Source organism: Pongo abelii, chromosome 19, assembly GCF_028885655.2.
Source record: "Pongo abelii isolate AG06213 chromosome 19, NHGRI_mPonAbe1-v2.0_pri, whole genome shotgun sequence".
Classification (NCBI taxonomy): domain Eukaryota; kingdom Metazoa; phylum Chordata; class Mammalia; order Primates; family Hominidae; genus Pongo; species Pongo abelii.
Window position 1 is genome coordinate 36,366,666 of NC_072004.2, and position 20,710 is coordinate 36,387,375.

The window sequence follows — 20,710 nt, forward strand, 5'->3', positions numbered from 1 at the left end:
TCTTTTTATCGAATGCGCAAGTGGATATTTTGACCGCTTCTAGGAATTCGTTGGAAACGGGACACCCTCACACCAAAACAAGACAGAAGCGTTCTCACAGGCTTCTGTGTGATGTGAGCATTCAGCTCACAGAGCTGAACCTTTCTTTTGTTAGAGCAATTTTGGAACACTCTTTTTCTAGAATCGGCAAGTGGACATTTGGAGGGCTTTGAGGCCTGTGGTGGAAAGGAAATATCTTCACATCAAAACTAGACAGAAGCATTCTCTGAATCTTCTTTGTGCTGTGTGCATTCAACTCAAAGAGTTGAACACTCCTTTTAAGAGAGACATTTTGAAACACTCTTTTTGTAGAATCTGTAAGGGGAAATTTGCACCGCTTGTAGGAATTCGTTGGAAACGGGACAAACTCACACCAAAACTAGACAGAAGCATTCTCACAAACTTCTCTGTGAGAAGTGAATTCAACCCACAGAGTTTAACGTTTCTTTTCATGGAGCAGTTTGGAAATACACTTTTTGCAGTATATGCAAGTGGTCATTCGGAATGCTATGAGGCCTGTGTTTGAAAAGGCAATATCTTCACATATAACCTAGAAAGAATCATTATCAGAAACTACTTTTTGTTGGTTGCATTCAACTCACACAGGGGAATATTCCTTTTGTTAGAGCAGCCATGAAACACTGTTTTTTTATAATCTGCAATTGGACATTTGGAGAGCTCTGAGGCCTCAGGTGGGAAGGGAAATTTCTTCACAAAACACCTTGAGAGAAGCATTCTCAGAAACCGCTTTGTGATGTGTGCATTCAACTCACAGTGTTGAACATTCCTTTGCTTAGAGCAGTTTTGAAACACTCTTTTTGTAGAATCTGCATGTGGATATTTGGACCACTTATAGGCACTTGCTGGAAACGGGATATCTTCACACAAAAGCGAGACAGAAGCATTCTCACAAACTCCTTTCTGATGTGTGCTCTCAACTCAGAGATGTGAACCTGACTTTTCATAGAGCAGTTTGGAAACACTCTATTTCTAGGATCTGCAAGTGGACATTTGGAGCCCTTTGAGGCCTGTGCTGGAAAGGCAATATCTTCACATAACAAGTAGACAGAAACATTCTCTGAAACTTCTTGTTTTGTGTGCATTCAACTCACAGAGTTGAACATTCCTTTTGACAGAGAAATTTTGAAACACTCTTTTTATAGAATGCGCAAGGGGATATTTGGACCACTTATAGGAATTTGCTGGAAACGGGATGTCCTCACACCAAAACGAGACAGAAGCATTCTCACAAACTACTTTGTGATGTGTGCTCTCAACTCAGAGATGTGAACCTGACTATTGATAGAGCAGTTTGGAAACACTCTTTTTCTAGGATCTGCAAGTGGACATTTGGAGTGCTTTCAGGCCTGTGCTGGAAAGGAAATATCTTCACATAACAAGTAGACAGAAGCATTCTCTGAAACTTCTTTGTGGTGTGTGCATTCAACTCCCAGAGTTGAACATTCCTCTTGACAGAGAAGTTTTGAAACACTCTTTTTATAGAATGTGCAAGTGGATATTTGGAACGCTTCTAGGAATTCGTTGGAAACGGGACACCCTCACACAAAAACAAGTCAGAAGCGTTCTCACAAGCTTATGTGTGATGTGAGCATTCAGCTCACAGTGCTGAACCTTTCTTTTGATAGAGCAATTTTGAAACACTCTTTTTCTGGAATCGGCAAGTGGACATTTGAGCGCTTTGAGGCCTGCGGTGGAAAGGAAATATCTTCACATCAAAACTAGACAGAAGCATTCTCTGAATCTTCTTTGTGGTGTGTGCATTCAACTCACAGAGTTGAACACTCCTCTTAACAGAGACATTTTGAAACACTCTTTTTGTAGGATCTGCAAGTGGAAATTTGGACCGCTTCCAAGAATTCATTGGAAAGGGACAAACTCACACGAAAACTAGACAAAAGCATTCTCACAAACTTCTCTGTGAGAAGTGAATTCAACCCACATAGTTTAACGTTTCTTTCCATGGAGCAGTTTGGAAACACACATTGTGCAGTATATGCAAGGGGTCATTCGGAAAGCTATGAGGCCTGTGTTCCAAAAGTCTATATCTTCACATGTAACCTAGAAAGAAGCATTCTCAGAAACCACATTTTGTTGGTTGCCTTCAACTCACAGAGGGGAATATTCCTTTTGTTAGAGCAGCCATGAAACACTGTTTCTGTATAATCTGCAATTGGATATTTGCAGATCTCTGAGGCCTCTGGTGGGAAGGAAAATTTCTTCTCAAAACACCTATAGAGAAACATTCTCAGAAACCACTTTGTGATATGTGCATTCAACTCACAGAGTTGAACATTCCTTTTGTTAGAGCAGTTTTGAAGGACTCTTTTTGTAGAATCTGCATGTGGATATTTGGACCACTTATAGGAATTTGCTGGAAACGGGATATCCTCACACAAAAACGAGACAGAAGCATTCTCACAAACTCCCTTGTGATGTGTGCTCTCAACTCAGAGATGTGAAACTGACTATTGATAGAGCAGTTTGGAAACACTCTTTTTCTAAGATCTGCAAGTGGACATTTGGAGCGCTTTGAGGCCTGTGCTGGAAAGGAAATATCTTCACATCAAAACTAGCCAGAAGCATTCTCTGAAACTTCTTTGTGGTGTGTGCATTCAACTCACAGAGTTCAACACTCCTTTTAACAGAGACATTTTGAAACCCTCTTTTTGTGGAATCTGCAAGAGGAAATTTGGACCGCTTGTAGGAATTCGTTGGAAACGGGACAAACTCACACGAAAACGAGACAGAAGCATTCTCCCAAACTTCTCCGTGAGAAGTGAATTCAACCCACAGAGTTTAACGTTTCTTTTCATGGAGCAGTTTGGAAACACACTTGGTGCAGTATATGCAAGGGGTCATTGGGAAAGCTATGAGGCCTGTGTTCCAAAAGTCTATATCTTCACATATAACCTAGAAAGAAGCATTCTCAGAAACTACATTGTGTTGGTTGCATTCAACTCACAGAGGGGAATATTCCTTTTGTTAGAGCAGTCCTGAAACACTGTTTTTTTATAATCTACAATTGGATATTTGCAGACCTCTCAGACCTGTGGTAGGAAGGGAAATTTCTTCTCAAAACACCTATAGAGAAACATTCTCAGAAACCATTTTGTGATATGTGCATTCAACTCACAGAGTTGAACATTCCTTTTGTTGGAGCAGTTTTGAAACACTCTTTTTGTAGAATCTGCATGTGGATATTTGGACCACTTATAGGCACTTGCTGGAAACGGGATATCCTCACACAAAAGCGAGACAGAAGCATTCTCACAAACTCCTTTCTGATGTGTGCTCTCAACTCAGAGATGTGAACCTGACTTTTCATAGAGAAGTTTGGAAACACTCTTTTTCTAGGATCTGCAAGTGGACATTTGGAGCCCTTTGAGGCCTGTGCTGGAAAGGCAATATCTTCACGTAACAAGTAGACAGAAACATTCTCTGAAACTTCTTGTTTAGTGTGCATTCAACTCACAGAGTTGAACATTCCTTTTGACAGAGAAATTTTGAAACACTCTTTTTATAGAATGCGCAAGGGGATATTTGGACCACTTATAGGAATTTGCTGGAAACGGGATGTCCTCACACCAAAACGAGACAGAAGCATTCTCACAAACTACTTTGTGATGTGTGCTCTCAACTCAGAGATGTGAACCTGACTATTGATAGAGCAGTTTGGAAACACTCTTTTTCTAGGATCTGCAAGTGGACATTTGGAGTGCTTTCAGGCCTGTGCTGGAAAGGAAATATCTTCACATAACAAGTAGACAGAAGCATTCTCTGAAACTTCTTTGTGGTGTGTGCATTCAACTCCCAGAGTTGAACATTCCTCTTGACAGAGAAGTTTTGAAACACTCTTTTTATAGAATGTGCAAGTGGATATTTGGACCGCTTCTAGGAATTCGTTGGAAACGGGGCACCCTCACACAAAAACAAGACAGAAGCGTTCTCACAAGCTTCTGTGTGATGTGAGCATTCAGCTCACAGTGCTGAACCTTTCTTTTGATAGAGCAATTTTGAAACACTCTTTTTCTGGAATCGGCAAGTGGACATTTGAGCGCTTTGAGGCCTGCGGTGGAAAGGAAATATCTTCACATCAAAACTAGACAGAAGCATTCTCTGAATCTTCTTTGTGGTGTGTGCATTCAACTCACAGAGTTGAACACTCCTCTTAACAGAGACATTTTGAAACACTCTTTTTGTAGGATCTGCAAGTGGAAATTTGGACCGCTTCCAAGAATTCATTGGAAAGGGACAAACTCACACGAAAACTAGACAAAAGCATTCTCACAAACTTCTCTGTGAGAAGTGAATTCAACCCACATAGTTTAACGTTTCTTTCCATGGAGCAGTTTGGAAACACACATTGTGCAGTATATGCAAGGGGTCATTCGGAAAGCTATGAGGCCTGTGTTCCAAAAGTCTATATCTTCACATATAACCTAGAAAGAAGCATTCTCAGAAACCACATTGTGTTGGTTGCCTTCAACTCACAGAGGGGAATATTCCTTTTGTTAGAGCAGCCATGAAACACTGTTTCTGTATAATCTGCAATTGGATATTTGCAGATCTCTGAGGCCTCTGGTGGGAAGGAAAATTTCTTCTCAAAACACCTATAGAGAAACATTCTCAGAAACCACTTTGTGATATGTGCATTCAACTCACAGAGTTGAACATTCCTTTTGTTAGAGCAGTTTTGAAGGACTCTTTTTGTAGAATCTGCATGTGGATATTTGGACCACTTATAGGAATTTGCTGGAAACGGGATATCCTCACACAAAAACGAGACAGAAGCATTCTCACAAACTCCCTTGTGATGTGTGCTCTCAACTCAGAGATGTGAAACTGACTATTGATAGAGCAGTTTGGAAACACTCTTTTTCTAAGATCTGCAAGTGGACATTTGGAGCGCTTTGAGGCCTGCGCTGGAAAGGAAATATCTTCACATCAAAACTAGCCAGAAGCATTCTCTGAAACTTCTTTGTGGTGTGTGCATTCAACTCACAGAGTTCAACACTCCTTTTAACAGAGACATTTTGAAACTCTCTTTTTGTGGAATCTGCAAGAGGAAATTTGGACCGCTTGTAGGAATTCGCTGGAAACGGGACAAACTCACACGAAAACGAGACAGAAGCATTCTCCCAAACTTCTCCGTGAGAAGTGAATTCAACCCACAGAGTTTAACGTTTCTTTTCATGGAGCAGTTTGGAAACACACTTTGTGCAGTATATGCAAGGGGTCATTGGGAAAGCTATGAGGCCTGTGTTCCAAAAGTCTATATCTTCACATATAACCTAGAAAGAAGCATTCTCAGAAACTACATTGTGTTGGTTGCATTCAACTCACAGAGGGGAATATTCCTTTTGTTAGAGCAGTCCTGAAACACTGTTTTTTTATAATCTACAATTGGATATTTGCAGACCTCTCAGGCCTGTGGTGGGAAGGGAAATTTCTTCTCAAAACACCTATAGAGAAACATTCTCAGAAACCATTTTGTGATATGTGCATTCAACTCACAGAGTTGAACATTCCTTTTGTTGGAGCAGTTTTGAAACACTCTTTTTGTAGAATCTGCATGTGGATATTTGGACCACTTATAAGAATTTGCTGGAAAAGGGATATCCTCACACAAAAGCGAGACAGAAGCATTCTCACAAACTCCTTTCTGATGTGTGCTCTCGACTCAGAGATGTGAACCTGACTTTTCATAGAGCAGTTTGGAAACACTCTTTTTCTAGGATCTGCAAGTGGACATTTGGAGCCCTTTGAGGCCTGTGCTGGAAAGGCAATATCTTCACGTAACAAGTAGACAGAAACATTCTCTGAAAGTTCTTGTTTTGTGTGCATTCAACTCACAGAGTTGAACATTCCTTTTGACAGAGAAATTTTGAAACACTCTTTTTATCGAATGCGCAAGTGGATATTTTGACCGCTTCTAGGAATTCGTTGGAAACGGGACACCCTCACACCAAAACAAGACAGAAGCGTTCTCACAGGCTTCTGTGTGATGTGAGCATTCAGCTCACAGAGCTGAACCTTTCTTTTGTTAGAGCAATTTTGAAACACTCTTTTTCTAGAATCGGCAAGTGGACATTTGGAGGGCTTTGAGGCCTGTGGTGGAAAGGAAATATCTTCACATCAAAACTAGACAGAAGCATTCTCTGAATCTTCTTTGTGCTGTGTGCATTCAACTCAAAGAGTTGAACACTCCTTTTAAGAGAGACATTTTGAAACACTCTTTTTGTAGAATCTGTAAGGGGAAATTTGCACCGCTTGTAGGAATTCGTTGGAAACGGGACAAACTCACACCAAAACTAGACAGAAGCATTCTCACAAACTTCTCTGTGAGAAGTGAATTCAACCCACAGAGTTTAACGTTTCTTTTCATGGAGCAGTTTGGAAATACACTTTTTGCAGTATATGCAAGTGGTCATTCGGAATGCTGTGAGGCCTGTGTTTGAAAAGGCAATATCTTCACATATAACCTAGAAAGAATCATTATCAGAAACTACTTTTTGTTGGTTGCATTCAACTCACAGAGGGGAATATTCCTTTTGTTAGAGCAGCCATGAAACACTGTTTCTGTATAATCTGCAATTGGATATTTGCAGATCTCTGAGGCCTCTGGTGGGAAGGAAAATTTCTTCTCAAAACACCTATAGAGAAACATTCTCAGAAACCACTTTGTGATATGTGCATTCAACTCACAGAGTTGAACATTCCTTTTGTTAGAGCAGTTTTGAAAGACTCTTTTTGTAGAATCTGCATGTGGATATTTGGACCACTTATAGGAATTTGCTGGAAACGGGATATCCTCACACAAAAACGAGACAGAAGCATTCTCACAAACTCCCTTGTGATGTGTGCTCTCAACTCAGAGATGTGAAACTGACTATTGATAGAGCAGTTTGGAAACACACTTTTTCTAAGATCTGCAAGTGGACATTTGGAGCGCTTTGAGGCCTGCGCTGGAAAGGAAATATCTTCACATCAAAACTAGCCAGAAGCATTCTCTGAAACTTCTTTGTGGTGTGTGCATTCAACTCACAGAGTTCAACACTCCTTTTAACAGAGACATTTTGAAACTCTCTTTTTGTGGAATCTGCAAGAGGAAATTTGGACCGCTTGTAGGAATTCGCTGGAAACGGGACAAACTCACACGAAAACGAGACAGAAGCATTCTCCCAAACTTCTCCGTGAGAAGTGAATTCAACCCACAGAGTTTAACGTTTCTTTTCATGGAGCAGTTTGGAAACACACTTTGTGCAGTATATGCAAGGGGTCATTGGGAAAGCTATGAGGCCTGTGTTCCAAAAGTCTATATCTTCACATATAACCTAGAAAGAAGCATTCTCAGAAACTACATTGTGTTGGTTGCATTCAACTCACAGAGGGGAATATTCCTTTTGTTAGAGCAGTCCTGAAACACTGTTTTTTTATAATCTACAATTGGATATTTGCAGACCTCTCAGGCCTGTGGTGGGAAGGGAAATTTCTTCTCAAAACACCTATAGAGAAACATTCTCAGAAACCATTTTGTGATATGTGCATTCAACTCACAGAGTTGAACATTCCTTTTGTTGGAGCAGTTTTGAAACACTCTTTTTGTAGAATCTGCATGTGGATATTTGGACCACTTATAGGAATTTGCTGGAAACGGGATATCCTCACACAAAAGCGAGACAGAAGCATTCTCACAAACTCCTTTCTGATGTGTGCTCTCGACTCAGAGATGTGAAACTGACTTTTCATAGAGCAGTTTGGAAACACTCTTTTTCTAGGATCTGCACGTGGACATTTGGAGCCCTTTGAGGCCTGTGCTGGAAAGGCAATATCTTCACGTAACAAGTAGACAGAAACATTCTCTGAAACTTCTTGTTTTCTGTGCATTCAACTCACAGAGTTGAACATTCCTTTTGACTGAGAAATTTTGAAACACTCTTTTTATAGAATGCGCAAGGGGATATTTGGACCACTTATAGGAATTTGCTGGAAACGGGATGTCCTCACACCAAAACGAGACAGAAGCATTCTCACAAACTACTTTGTGATGTGTGCTCTCAACTCAGAGATGTGAACCTGACTATTGATAGAGCAGTTTGGAAACACTCTTTTTCTAGGATCTGCAAGTGGACATTTGGAGCGCTTTCAGGCCTGTGCTGGAAAGGAAATATCTTCACATAACAAGTAGACAGAAGCATTCTCTGAAACTTCTTTGTGGTGTGTGCATTCAACTCCCAGAGTTGAACATTCCTCTTGACAGAGAAGTTTTGAAACACTCTTTTTATAGAATGTGCAAGTGGATATTTGGACCGCTTCTAGGAATTCGTTGGAAACGGGACACCCTCACACAAAAACAAGTCAGAAGCGTTCTCACAAGCTTCTGTGTGATGTGAGCATTCAGCTCACAGTGCTGAACCTTTCTTTTGATAGAGCAATTTTGAAACACTCTTTTTCTGGAATCAGCAAGTGGACATTTGAGCGCTTTGAGGCCTGCGGTGGAAAGGAAATATCTTCACATCAAAACTAGACAGAAGCATTCTCTGAATCTTCTTTGTGGTGTGTGCATTCAACTCACAGAGTTGAACACTCCTCTTAACAGAGACATTTTGAAACACTCTTTTTGTAGGATCTGCAAGTGGAAATTTGGACCGCTTCCAAGAATTCATTGGAAAGGGACAAACTCACACGAAAACTAGACAAAAGCATTCTCACAAACTTCTCTGTGAGAAGTGAATTCAACCCACATAGTTTAACGTTTCTTTCCATGGAGCAGTTTGGAAACACACATTGTGCAGTATATGCAAGGGGTCATTCGGAAAGCTATGAGGCCTGTGTTCCAAAAGTCTATATCTTCACATATAACCTAGAAAGAAGCATTCTCAGAAACCACATTGTGTTGGTTGCCTTCAACTCACAGAGGGGAATATTCCTTTTGTTAGAGCAGCCATGAAACACTGTTTCTGTATAATCTGCAATTGGATATTTGCAGATCTCTGAGGCCTCTGGTGGGAAGGAAAATTTCTTCTCAAAACACCTATAGAGAAACATTCTCAGAAACCACTTTGTGATATGTGCATTCAACTCACAGAGTTGAACATTCCTTTTGTTAGAGCAGTTTTGAAGGACTCTTTTTGTAGAATCTGCATGTGGATATTTGGACCACTTATAGGAATTTGCTGGAAACGGGATATCCTCACACAAAAACGAGACAGAAGCATTCTCACAAACTCCCTTGTGATGTGTGCTCTCAACTCAGAGATGTGAAACTGACTATTGATAGAGCAGTTTGGAAACACTCTTTTTCTAAGATCTGCAAGTGGACATTTGGAGCGCTTTGAGGCCTGTGCTGGAAAGGAAATATCTTCACATCAAAACTAGCCAGAAGCATTCTCTGAAACTTCTTTGTGGTGTGTGCATTCAACTCACAGAGTTCAACACTCCTTTTAACAGAGACATTTTGAAACCCTCTTTTTGTGGAATCTGCAAGAGGAAATTTGGACCGCTTGTAGGAATTCGTTGGAAACGGGACAAACTCACACGAAAACGAGACAGAAGCATTCTCCCAAACTTCTCCGTGAGAAGTGAATTCAACCCACAGAGTTTAACGTTTCTTTTCATGGAGCAGTTTGGAAACACACTTTGTGCAGTATATGCAAGGGGTCATTGGGAAAGCTATGAGGCCTGTGTTCCAAAAGTCTATATCTTCACATATAACCTAGAAAGAAGCATTCTCAGAAACTACATTGTGTTGGTTGCATTCAACTCACAGAGGGGAATATTCCTTTTGTTAGAGCAGTCCTGAAACACTGTTTTTTTATAATCTACAATTGGATATTTGCAGACCTCTCAGACCTGTGGTAGGAAGGGAAATTTCTTCTCAAAACACCTATAGAGAAACATTCTCAGAAACCATTTTGTGATATGTGCATTCAACTCACAGAGTTGAACATTCCTTTTGTTGGAGCAGTTTTGAAACACTCTTTTTGTAGAATCTGCATGTGGATATTTGGACCACTTATAGGCACTTGCTGGAAACGGGATATCCTCACACAAAAGCGAGACAGAAGCATTCTCACAAACTCCTTTCTGATGTGTGCTCTCAACTCAGAGATGTGAACCTGACTTTTCATAGAGAAGTTTGGAAACACTCTTTTTCTAGGATCTGCAAGTGGACATTTGGAGCCCTTTGAGGCCTGTGCTGGAAAGGCAATATCTTCACGTAACAAGTAGACAGAAACATTCTCTGAAACTTCTTGTTTAGTGTGCATTCAACTCACAGAGTTGAACATTCCTTTTGACAGAGAAATTTTGAAACACTCTTTTTATAGAATGCGCAAGGGGATATTTGGACCACTTATAGGAATTTGCTGGAAACGGGATGTCCTCACACCAAAACGAGACAGAAGCATTCTCACAAACTACTTTGTGATGTGTGCTCTCAACTCAGAGATGTGAACCTGACTATTGATAGAGCAGTTTGGAAACACTCTTTTTCTAGGATCTGCAAGTGGACATTTGGAGTGCTTTCAGGCCTGTGCTGGAAAGGAAATATCTTCACATAACAAGTAGACAGAAGCATTCTCTGAAACTTCTTTGTGGTGTGTGCATTCAACTCCCAGAGTTGAACATTCCTCTTGACAGAGAAGTTTTGAAACACTCTTTTTATAGAATGTGCAAGTGGATATTTGGACCGCTTCTAGGAATTCGTTGGAAACGGGGCACCCTCACACAAAAACAAGACAGAAGCGTTCTCACAAGCTTCTGTGTGATGTGAGCATTCAGCTCACAGTGCTGAACCTTTCTTTTGATAGAGCAATTTTGAAACACTCTTTTTCTGGAATCGGCAAGTGGACATTTGAGCGCTTTGAGGCCTGCGGTGGAAAGGAAATATCTTCACATCAAAACTAGACAGAAGCATTCTCTGAATCTTCTTTGTGGTGTGTGCATTCAACTCACAGAGTTGAACACTCCTCTTAACAGAGACATTTTGAAACACTCTTTTTGTAGGATCTGCAAGTGGAAATTTGGACCGCTTCCAAGAATTCATTGGAAAGGGACAAACTCACACGAAAACTAGACAAAAGCATTCTCACAAACTTCTCTGTGAGAAGTGAATTCAACCCACATAGTTTAACGTTTCTTTCCATGGAGCAGTTTGGAAACACACATTGTGCAGTATATGCAAGGGGTCATTCGGAAAGCTATGAGGCCTGTGTTCCAAAAGTCTATATCTTCACATATAACCTAGAAAGAAGCATTCTCAGAAACCACATTGTGTTGGTTGCCTTCAACTCACAGAGGGGAATATTCCTTTTGTTAGAGCAGCCATGAAACACTGTTTCTGTATAATCTGCAATTGGATATTTGCAGATCTCTGAGGCCTCTGGTGGGAAGGAAAATTTCTTCTCAAAACACCTATAGAGAAACATTCTCAGAAACCACTTTGTGATATGTGCATTCAACTCACAGAGTTGAACATTCCTTTTGTTAGAGCAGTTTTGAAGGACTCTTTTTGTAGAATCTGCATGTGGATATTTGGACCACTTATAGGAATTTGCTGGAAACGGGATATCCTCACACAAAAACGAGACAGAAGCATTCTCACAAACTCCCTTGTGATGTGTGCTCTCAACTCAGAGATGTGAAACTGACTATTGATAGAGCAGTTTGGAAACACTCTTTTTCTAAGATCTGCAAGTGGACATTTGGAGCGCTTTGAGGCCTGCGCTGGAAAGGAAATATCTTCACATCAAAACTAGCCAGAAGCATTCTCTGAAACTTCTTTGTGGTGTGTGCATTCAACTCACAGAGTTCAACACTCCTTTTAACAGAGACATTTTGAAACTCTCTTTTTGTGGAATCTGCAAGAGGAAATTTGGACCGCTTGTAGGAATTCGCTGGAAACGGGACAAACTCACACGAAAACGAGACAGAAGCATTCTCCCAAACTTCTCCGTGAGAAGTGAATTCAACCCACAGAGTTTAACGTTTCTTTTCATGGAGCAGTTTGGAAACACACTTTGTGCAGTATATGCAAGGGGTCATTGGGAAAGCTATGAGGCCTGTGTTCCAAAAGTCTATATCTTCACATATAACCTAGAAAGAAGCATTCTCAGAAACTACATTGTGTTGGTTGCATTCAACTCACAGAGGGGAATATTCCTTTTGTTAGAGCAGTCCTGAAACACTGTTTTTTTATAATCTACAATTGGATATTTGCAGACCTCTCAGGCCTGTGGTGGGAAGGGAAATTTCTTCTCAAAACACCTATAGAGAAACATTCTCAGAAACCATTTTTTGATATGTGCATTCAACTCACAGAGTTGAACATTCCTTTTGTTGGAGCAGTTTTGAAACACTCTTTTTGTAGAATCTGCATGTGGATATTTGGACCACTTATAAGAATTTGCTGGAAAAGGGATATCCTCACACAAAAGCGAGACAGAAGCATTCTCACAAACTCCTTTCTGATGTGTGCTCTCGACTCAGAGATGTGAACCTGACTTTTCATAGAGCAGTTTGGAAACACTCTTTTTCTAGGATCTGCAAGTGGACATTTGGAGCCCTTTGAGGCCTGTGCTGGAAAGGCAATATCTTCACGTAACAAGTAGACAGAAACATTCTCTGAAAGTTCTTGTTTTGTGTGCATTCAACTCACAGAGTTGAACATTCCTTTTGACAGAGAAATTTTGAAACACTCTTTTTATCGAATGCGCAAGTGGATATTTTGACCGCTTCTAGGAATTCGTTGGAAACGGGACACCCTCACACCAAAACAAGACAGAAGCGTTCTCACAGGCTTCTGTGTGATGTGAGCATTCAGCTCACAGAGCTGAACCTTTCTTTTGTTAGAGCAATTTTGAAACACTCTTTTTCTAGAATCGGCAAGTGGACATTTGGAGGGCTTTGAGGCCTGTGGTGGAAAGGAAATATCTTCACATCAAAACTAGACAGAAGCATTCTCTGAATCTTCTTTGTGCTGTGTGCATTCAACTCAAAGAGTTGAACACTCCTTTTAAGAGAGACATTTTGAAACACTCTTTTTGTAGAATCTGTAAGGGGAAATTTGCACCGCTTGTAGGAATTCGTTGGAAACGGGACAAACTCACACCAAAACTAGACAGAAGCATTCTCACAAACTTCTCTGTGAGAAGTGAATTCAACCCACAGAGTTTAACGTTTCTTTTCATGGAGCAGTTTGGAAATACACTTTTTGCAGTATATGCAAGTGGTCATTCGGAATGCTATGAGGCCTGTGTTTGAAAAGGCAATATCTTCACATATAACCTAGAAAGAATCATTATCAGAAACTACTTTTTGTTGGTTGCATTCAACTCACACAGGGGAATATTCCTTTTGTTAGAGCAGCCATGAAACACTGTTTTTTTATAATCTGCAATTGGACATTTGGAGAGCTCTGAGGCCTCAGGTGGGAAGGGAAATTTCTTCACAAAACACCTTGAGAGAAGCATTCTCAGAAACCGCTTTGTGATGTGTGCATTCAACTCACAGTGTTGAACATTCCTTTGCTTAGAGCAGTTTTGAAACACTCTTTTTGTAGAATCTGCATGTGGATATTTGGACCACTTATAGGCACTTGCTGGAAACGGGATATCTTCACACAAAAGCGAGACAGAAGCATTCTCACAAACTCCTTTCTGATGTGTGCTCTCAACTCAGAGATGTGAACCTGACTTTTCATAGAGCAGTTTGGAAACACTCTTTTTCTAGGATCTGCAAGTGGACATTTGGAGCCCTTTGAGGCCTGTGCTGGAAAGGCAATATCTTCACATAACAAGTAGACAGAAACATTCTCTGAAACTTCTTGTTTTGTGTGCATTCAACTCACAGAGTTGAACATTCCTTTTGACAGAGAAATTTTGAAACACTCTTTTTATAGAATGCGCAAGGGGATATTTGGACCACTTATAGGAATTTGCTGGAAACGGGATGTCCTCACACCAAAACGAGACAGAAGCATTCTCACAAACTACTTTGTGATGTGTGCTCTCAACTCAGAGATGTGAACCTGACTATTGATAGAGCAGTTTGGAAACACTCTTTTTCTAGGATCTGCAAGTGGACATTTGGAGCGCTTTCAGGCCTGTGCTGGAAAGGAAATATCTTCACATAACAAGTAGACAGAAGCATTCTCTGAAACTTCTTTGTGGTGTGTGCATTCAACTCCCAGAGTTGAACATTCCTCTTGACAGAGAAGTTTTGAAACACTCTTTTTATAGAATGTGCAAGTGGATATTTGGAACGCTTCTAGGAATTCGTTGGAAACGGGACACCCTCACACAAAAACAAGTCAGAAGCGTTCTCACAAGCTTCTGTGTGATGTGAGCATTCAGCTCACAGTGCTGAACCTTTCTTTTGATAGAGCAATTTTGAAACACTCTTTTTCTGGAATCGGCAAGTGGACATTTGAGCGCTTTGAGGCCTGCGGTGGAAAGGAAATATCTTCACATCAAAACTAGACAGAAGCATTCTCTGAATCTTCTTTGTGGTGTGTGCATTCAACTCACAGAGTTGAACACTCCTCTTAACAGAGACATTTTGAAACACTCTTTTTGTAGGATCTGCAAGTGGAAATTTGGACCGCTTCCAAGAATTCATTGGAAAGGGACAAACTCACACGAAAACTAGACAAAAGCATTCTCACAAACTTCTCTGTGAGAAGTGAATTCAACCCACATAGTTTAACGTTTCTTTCCATGGAGCAGTTTGGAAACACACATTGTGCAGTATATGCAAGGGGTCATTCGGAAAGCTATGAGGCCTGTGTTCCAAAAGTCTATATCTTCACATATAACCTAGAAAGAAGCATTCTCAGAAACCACATTTTGTTGGTTGCCTTCAACTCACAGAGGGGAATATTCCTTTTGTTAGAGCAGCCATGAAACACTGTTTCTGTATAATCTGCAATTGGATATTTGCAGATCTCTGAGGCCTCTGGTGGGAAGGAAAATTTCTTCTCAAAACACCTATAGAGAAACATTCTCAGAAACCACTTTGTGATATGTGCATTCAACTCACAGAGTTGAACATTCCTTTTGTTAGAGCAGTTTTGAAGGACTCTTTTTGTAGAATCTGCATGTGGATATTTGGACCACTTATAGGAATTTGCTGGAAACGGGATATCCTCACACAAAAACGAGACAGAAGCATTCTCACAAACTCCCTTGTGATGTGTGCTCTCAACTCAGAGATGTGAAACTGACTATTGATAGAGCAGTTTGGAAACACTCTTTTTCTAAGATCTGCAAGTGGACATTTGGAGCGCTTTGAGGCCTGTGCTGGAAAGGAAATATCTTCACATCAAAACTAGCCAGAAGCATTCTCTGAAACTTCTTTGTGGTGTGTGCATTCAACTCACAGAGTTCAACACTCCTTTTAACAGAGACATTTTGAAACCCTCTTTTTGTGGAATCTGCAAGAGGAAATTTGGACCGCTTGTAGGAATTCGTTGGAAACGGGACAAACTCACACGAAAACGAGACAGAAGCATTCTCCCAAACTTCTCCGTGAGAAGTGAATTCAACCCACAGAGTTTAACGTTTCTTTTCATGGAGCAGTTTGGAAACACACTTTGTGCAGTATATGCAAGGGGTCATTGGGAAAGCTATGAGGCCTGTGTTCCAAAAGTCTATATCTTCACATATAACCTAGAAAGAAGCATTCTCAGAAACTACATTGTGTTGGTTGCATTCAACTCACAGAGGGGAATATTCCTTTTGTTAGAGCAGTCCTGAAACACTGTTTTTTTATAATCTACAATTGGATATTTGCAGACCTCTCAGACCTCTGGTAGGAAGGGAAATTTCTTCTCAAAACACCTATAGAGAAACATTCTCAGAAACCATTTTGTGATATGTGCATTCAACTCACAGAGTTGAACATTCCTTTTGTTGGAGCAGTTTTGAAACACTCTTTTTGTAGAATCTGCATGTGGATATTTGGACCACTTATAGGCACTTGCTGGAAACGGGATATCCTCACACAAAAGCGAGACAGAAGCATTCTCACAAACTCCTTTCTGATGTGTGCTCTCAACTCAGAGATGTGAACCTGACTTTTCATAGAGAAGTTTGGAAACACTCTTTTTCTAGGATCTGCAAGTGGACATTTGGAGCCCTTTGAGGCCTGTGCTGGAAAGGCAATATCTTCACGTAACAAGTAGACAGAAACATTCTCTGAAACTTCTTGTTTAGTGTGCATTCAACTCACAGAGTTGAACATTCCTTTTGACAGAGAAATTTTGAAACACTCTTTTTATAGAATGCGCAAGGGGATATTTGGACCACTTATAGGAATTTGCTGGAAACGGGATGTCCTCACACCAAAACGAGACAGAAGCATTCTCACAAACTACTTTGTGATGTGTGCTCTCAACTCAGAGATGTGAACCTGACTATTGATAGAGCAGTTTGGAAACACTCTTTTTCTAGGATCTGCAAGTGGACATTTGGAGTGCTTTCAGGCCTGTGCTGGAAAGGAAATATCTTCACATAACAAGTAGACAGAAGCATTCTCTGAAACTTCTTTGTGGTGTGTGCATTCAACTCCCAGAGTTGAACATTCCTCTTGACAGAGAAGTTTTGAAACACTCTTTTTATAGAATGTGCAAGTGGATATTTGGACCGCTTCTAGGAATTCGTTGGAAACGGGGCACCCTCACACAAAAACAAGACAGAAGCGTTCTCACAAGCTTCTGTGTGATGTGAGCATTCAGCTCACAGTGCTGAACCTTTCTTTTGATAGAGCAATTTTGAAACACTCTTTTTCTGGAATCGGCAAGTGGACATTTGAGCGCTTTGAGGCCTGCGGTGGAAAGGAAATATCTTCACATCAAAACTAGACAGAAGCATTCTCTGAATCTTCTTTGTGGTGTGTGCATTCAACTCACAGAGTTGAACACTCCTCTTAACAGAGACATTTTGAAACACTCTTTTTGTAGGATCTGCAAGTGGAAATTTGGACCGCTTCCAAGAATTCATTGGAAAGGGACAAACTCACACGAAAACTAGACAAAAGCATTCTCACAAACTTCTCTGTGAGAAGTGAATTCAACCCACATAGTTTAACGTTTCTTTCCATGGAGCAGTTTGGAAACACACATTGTGCAGTATATGCAAGGGGTCATTCGGAAAGCTATGAGGCCTGTGTTCCAAAAGTCTATATCTTCACATATAACCTAGAAAGAAGCATTCTCAGAAACCACATTGTGTTGGTTGCCTTCAACTCACAGAGGGGAATATTCCTTTTGTTAGAGCAGCCATGAAACACTGTTTCTGTATAATCTGCAATTGCATATTTGCAGATCTCTGAGGCCTCTGGTGGGAAGGAAAATTTCTTCTCAAAACACCTATAGAGAAACATTCTCAGAAACCACTTTGTGATATGTGCATTCAACTCACAGAGTTGAACATTCCTTTTGTTAGAGCAGTTTTGAAGGACTCTTTTTGTAGAATCTGCATGTGGATATTTGGACCACTTATAGGAATTTGCTGGAAATGGGATATCCTCACACAAAAACGAGACAGAAGCATTCTCACAAACTCCCTTGTGATGTGTGCTCTCAACTCAGAGATGTGAAACTGACTATTGATAGAGCAGTTTGGAAACACTCTTTTTCTAAGATCTGCAAGTGGACATTTGGAGCGCTTTGAGGCCTGCGCTGGAAAGGAAATATCTTCACATCAAAACTAGCCAGAAGCATTCTCTGAAACTTCTTTGTGGTGTGTGCATTCAACTCACAGAGTTCAACACTCCTTTTAACAGAGACATTTTGAAACTCTCTTTTTGTGGAATCTGCAAGAGGAAATTTGGACCGCTTGTAGGAATTCGCTGGAAACGGGACAAACTCACACGAAAACGAGACAGAAGCATTCTCCCAAACTTCTCCGTGAGAAGTGAATTCAACCCACAGAGTTTAACGTTTCTTTTCATGGAGCAGTTTGGAAACACACTTTGTGCAGTATATGCAAGGGGTCATTGGGAAAGCTATGAGGCCTGTGTTCCAAAAGTCTATATCTTCACATATAACCTAGAAAGAAGCATTCTCAGAAACTACATTGTGTTGGTTGCATTCAACTCACAGAGGGGAATATTCCTTTTGTTAGAGCAGTCCTGAAACACTGTTTTTTTATAATCTACAATTGGATATTTGCAGACCTCTCAGGCCTGTGGTGGGAAGGGAAATTTCTTCTCAAAACACCTATAGAGAAACATTCTCAGAAACCATTTTGTGATATGTGCATTCAACTCACAGAGTTGAACATTCCTTTTGTTGGAGCAGTTTTGAAACACTCTTTTTGTAGAATCTGCATGTGGATATTTGGACCACTTATAAGAATTTGCTGGAAAAGGGATATCCTCACACAAAAGCGAGACAGAAGCATTCTCACAAACTCCTTTCTGATGTGTGCTCTCGACTCAGAGATGTGAACCTGACTTTTCATAGAGCAGTTTGGAAACACTCCTTTTCTAGGATCTGCAAGTGGACATTTGGAGCCCTTTGAGGCCTGTGCTGGAAAGGCAATATCTTCACGTAACAAGTAGACAGAAACATTCTCTGAAAGTTCTTGTTTTGTGTGCATTCAACTCACAGAGTTGAACATTCCTTTTGACAGAGAAATTTTGAAACACTCTTTTTATCGAATGCGCAAGTGGATATTTTGACCGCTTCTAGGAATTCGTTGGAAACGGGACACCCTCACACCAAAACAAGACAGAAGCGTTCTCACAGGCTTCTGTGTGATGTGAGCATTCAGCTCACAGAGCTGAACCTTTCTTTTGTTAGAGCAATTTTGAAACACTCTTTTTCTAGAATCGGCAAGTGGACATTTGGAGGGCTTTGAGGCCTGTGGTGGAAAGGAAATATCTTCACATCAAAACTAGACAGAAGCATTCTCTGAATCTTCTTTGTGCTGTGTGCATTCAACTCAAAGAGTTGAACACTCCTTTTAAGAGAGACATTTTGAAACACTCTTTTTGTAGAATCTGTAAGGGGAAATTTGCACCGCTTGTAGGAATTCGTTGGAAACGGGACAAACTCACACCAAAACTAGACAGAAGCATTCTCACAAACTTCTCTGTGAGAAGTGAATTCAACCCACAGAGTTTAACGTGTCTTTTCATGGAGCAGTTTGGAAATACACTTTTTGCAGTATATGCAAGTGGTCATTCGGAATGCTATGAGGCCTGTGTTTGAAAAGGCAATATCTTCACATATAACCTAGAAAGAATCATTATCAGAAACTACTTTTTGTTGGTTGCATTCAACTCACAGAGGGGAATATTCCTTTTGTTAGAGCAGCCATGAAACACTGTTTCTGTATAATCTGCAATTGGATATTTGCAGATCTCTGAGGCCTCTGGTGGGAAGGAAAATTTCTTCTCAAAACACCTATAGAGAAACATTCTCAGAAACCACTTTGTGATATGTGCATTCAACTCACAGAGTTGAACATTCCTTTTGTTAGAGCAGTTTTGAAGGACTCTTTTTGTAGAATCTGCATGTGGATATTTGGACCACTTATAGGAATTTGCTGGAAACGGGATATCCTCACACAAAAACGAGACAGAAGCATTCTCACAAACTCCCTTGTGATGTGTGCTCTCAACTCAGAGATGTGAAACTGACTATTGATAGAGCAGTTTGGAAACACACTTTTTCTAAGATCTGCAAGTGGACATTTGGAGCGCTTTGAGGCCTGCGCTGGAAAGGAAATATCTTCACATCAAAACTAGCCAGAAGCATTCTCTGAAACTTCTTTGTGGTGTGTGCATTCAACTCACAGAGTTCAACACTCCTTTTAACAGAGACATTTTGAAACTCTCTTTTTGTGGAATCTGCAAGAGGAAATTTGGACCGCTTGTAGGAATTCGCTGGAAACGGGACAAACTCACACGAAAACGAGACAGAAGCATTCTCCCAAACTTCTCCGTGAGAAGTGAATTCAACCCACAGAGTTTAACGTTTCTTTTCATGGAGCAGTTTGGAAACACACTTTGTGCAGTATATGCAAGGGGTCATTGGGAAAGCTATGAGGCCTGTGTTCCAAAAGTCTATATCTTCACATATAACCTAGAAAGAAGCATTCTCAGAAACTACATTGTGTTGGTTGCATTCAACTCACAGAGGGGAATATTCCTTTTGTTAGAGCAGTCCTGAAACACTGTTTTTTTATAATCTACAATTGGATATTTGCAGACCTCTCAGGCCTGTGGTGGGAAGGGAAATTTCTTCTCAAAACACCTATAGAGAAACATTCTCAGAAACCATTTTGTGATATGTGCATTCAACTCACAGAGTTGAACATTCCTTTTGTTGGAGCAGTTTTGAAACACTCTTTTTGTAGAATCTGCATGTGGATATTTGGACCACTTATAGGAATTTGCTGGAAACGGGATATCCTCACACAAAAGCGAGACAGAAGCATTCTCACAAACTCCTTTCTGATGTGTGCTCTCGACTCAGAGATGTGAAACTGACTTTTCATAGAGCAGTTTGGAAACACTCTTTTTCTAGGATCTGCACGTGGACATTTGGAGCCCTTTGAGGCCTGTGCTGGAAAGGCAATATCTTCACGTAACAAGTAGACAGAAACATTCTCTGAAACTTCTTGTTTTGTGTGCATTCAAC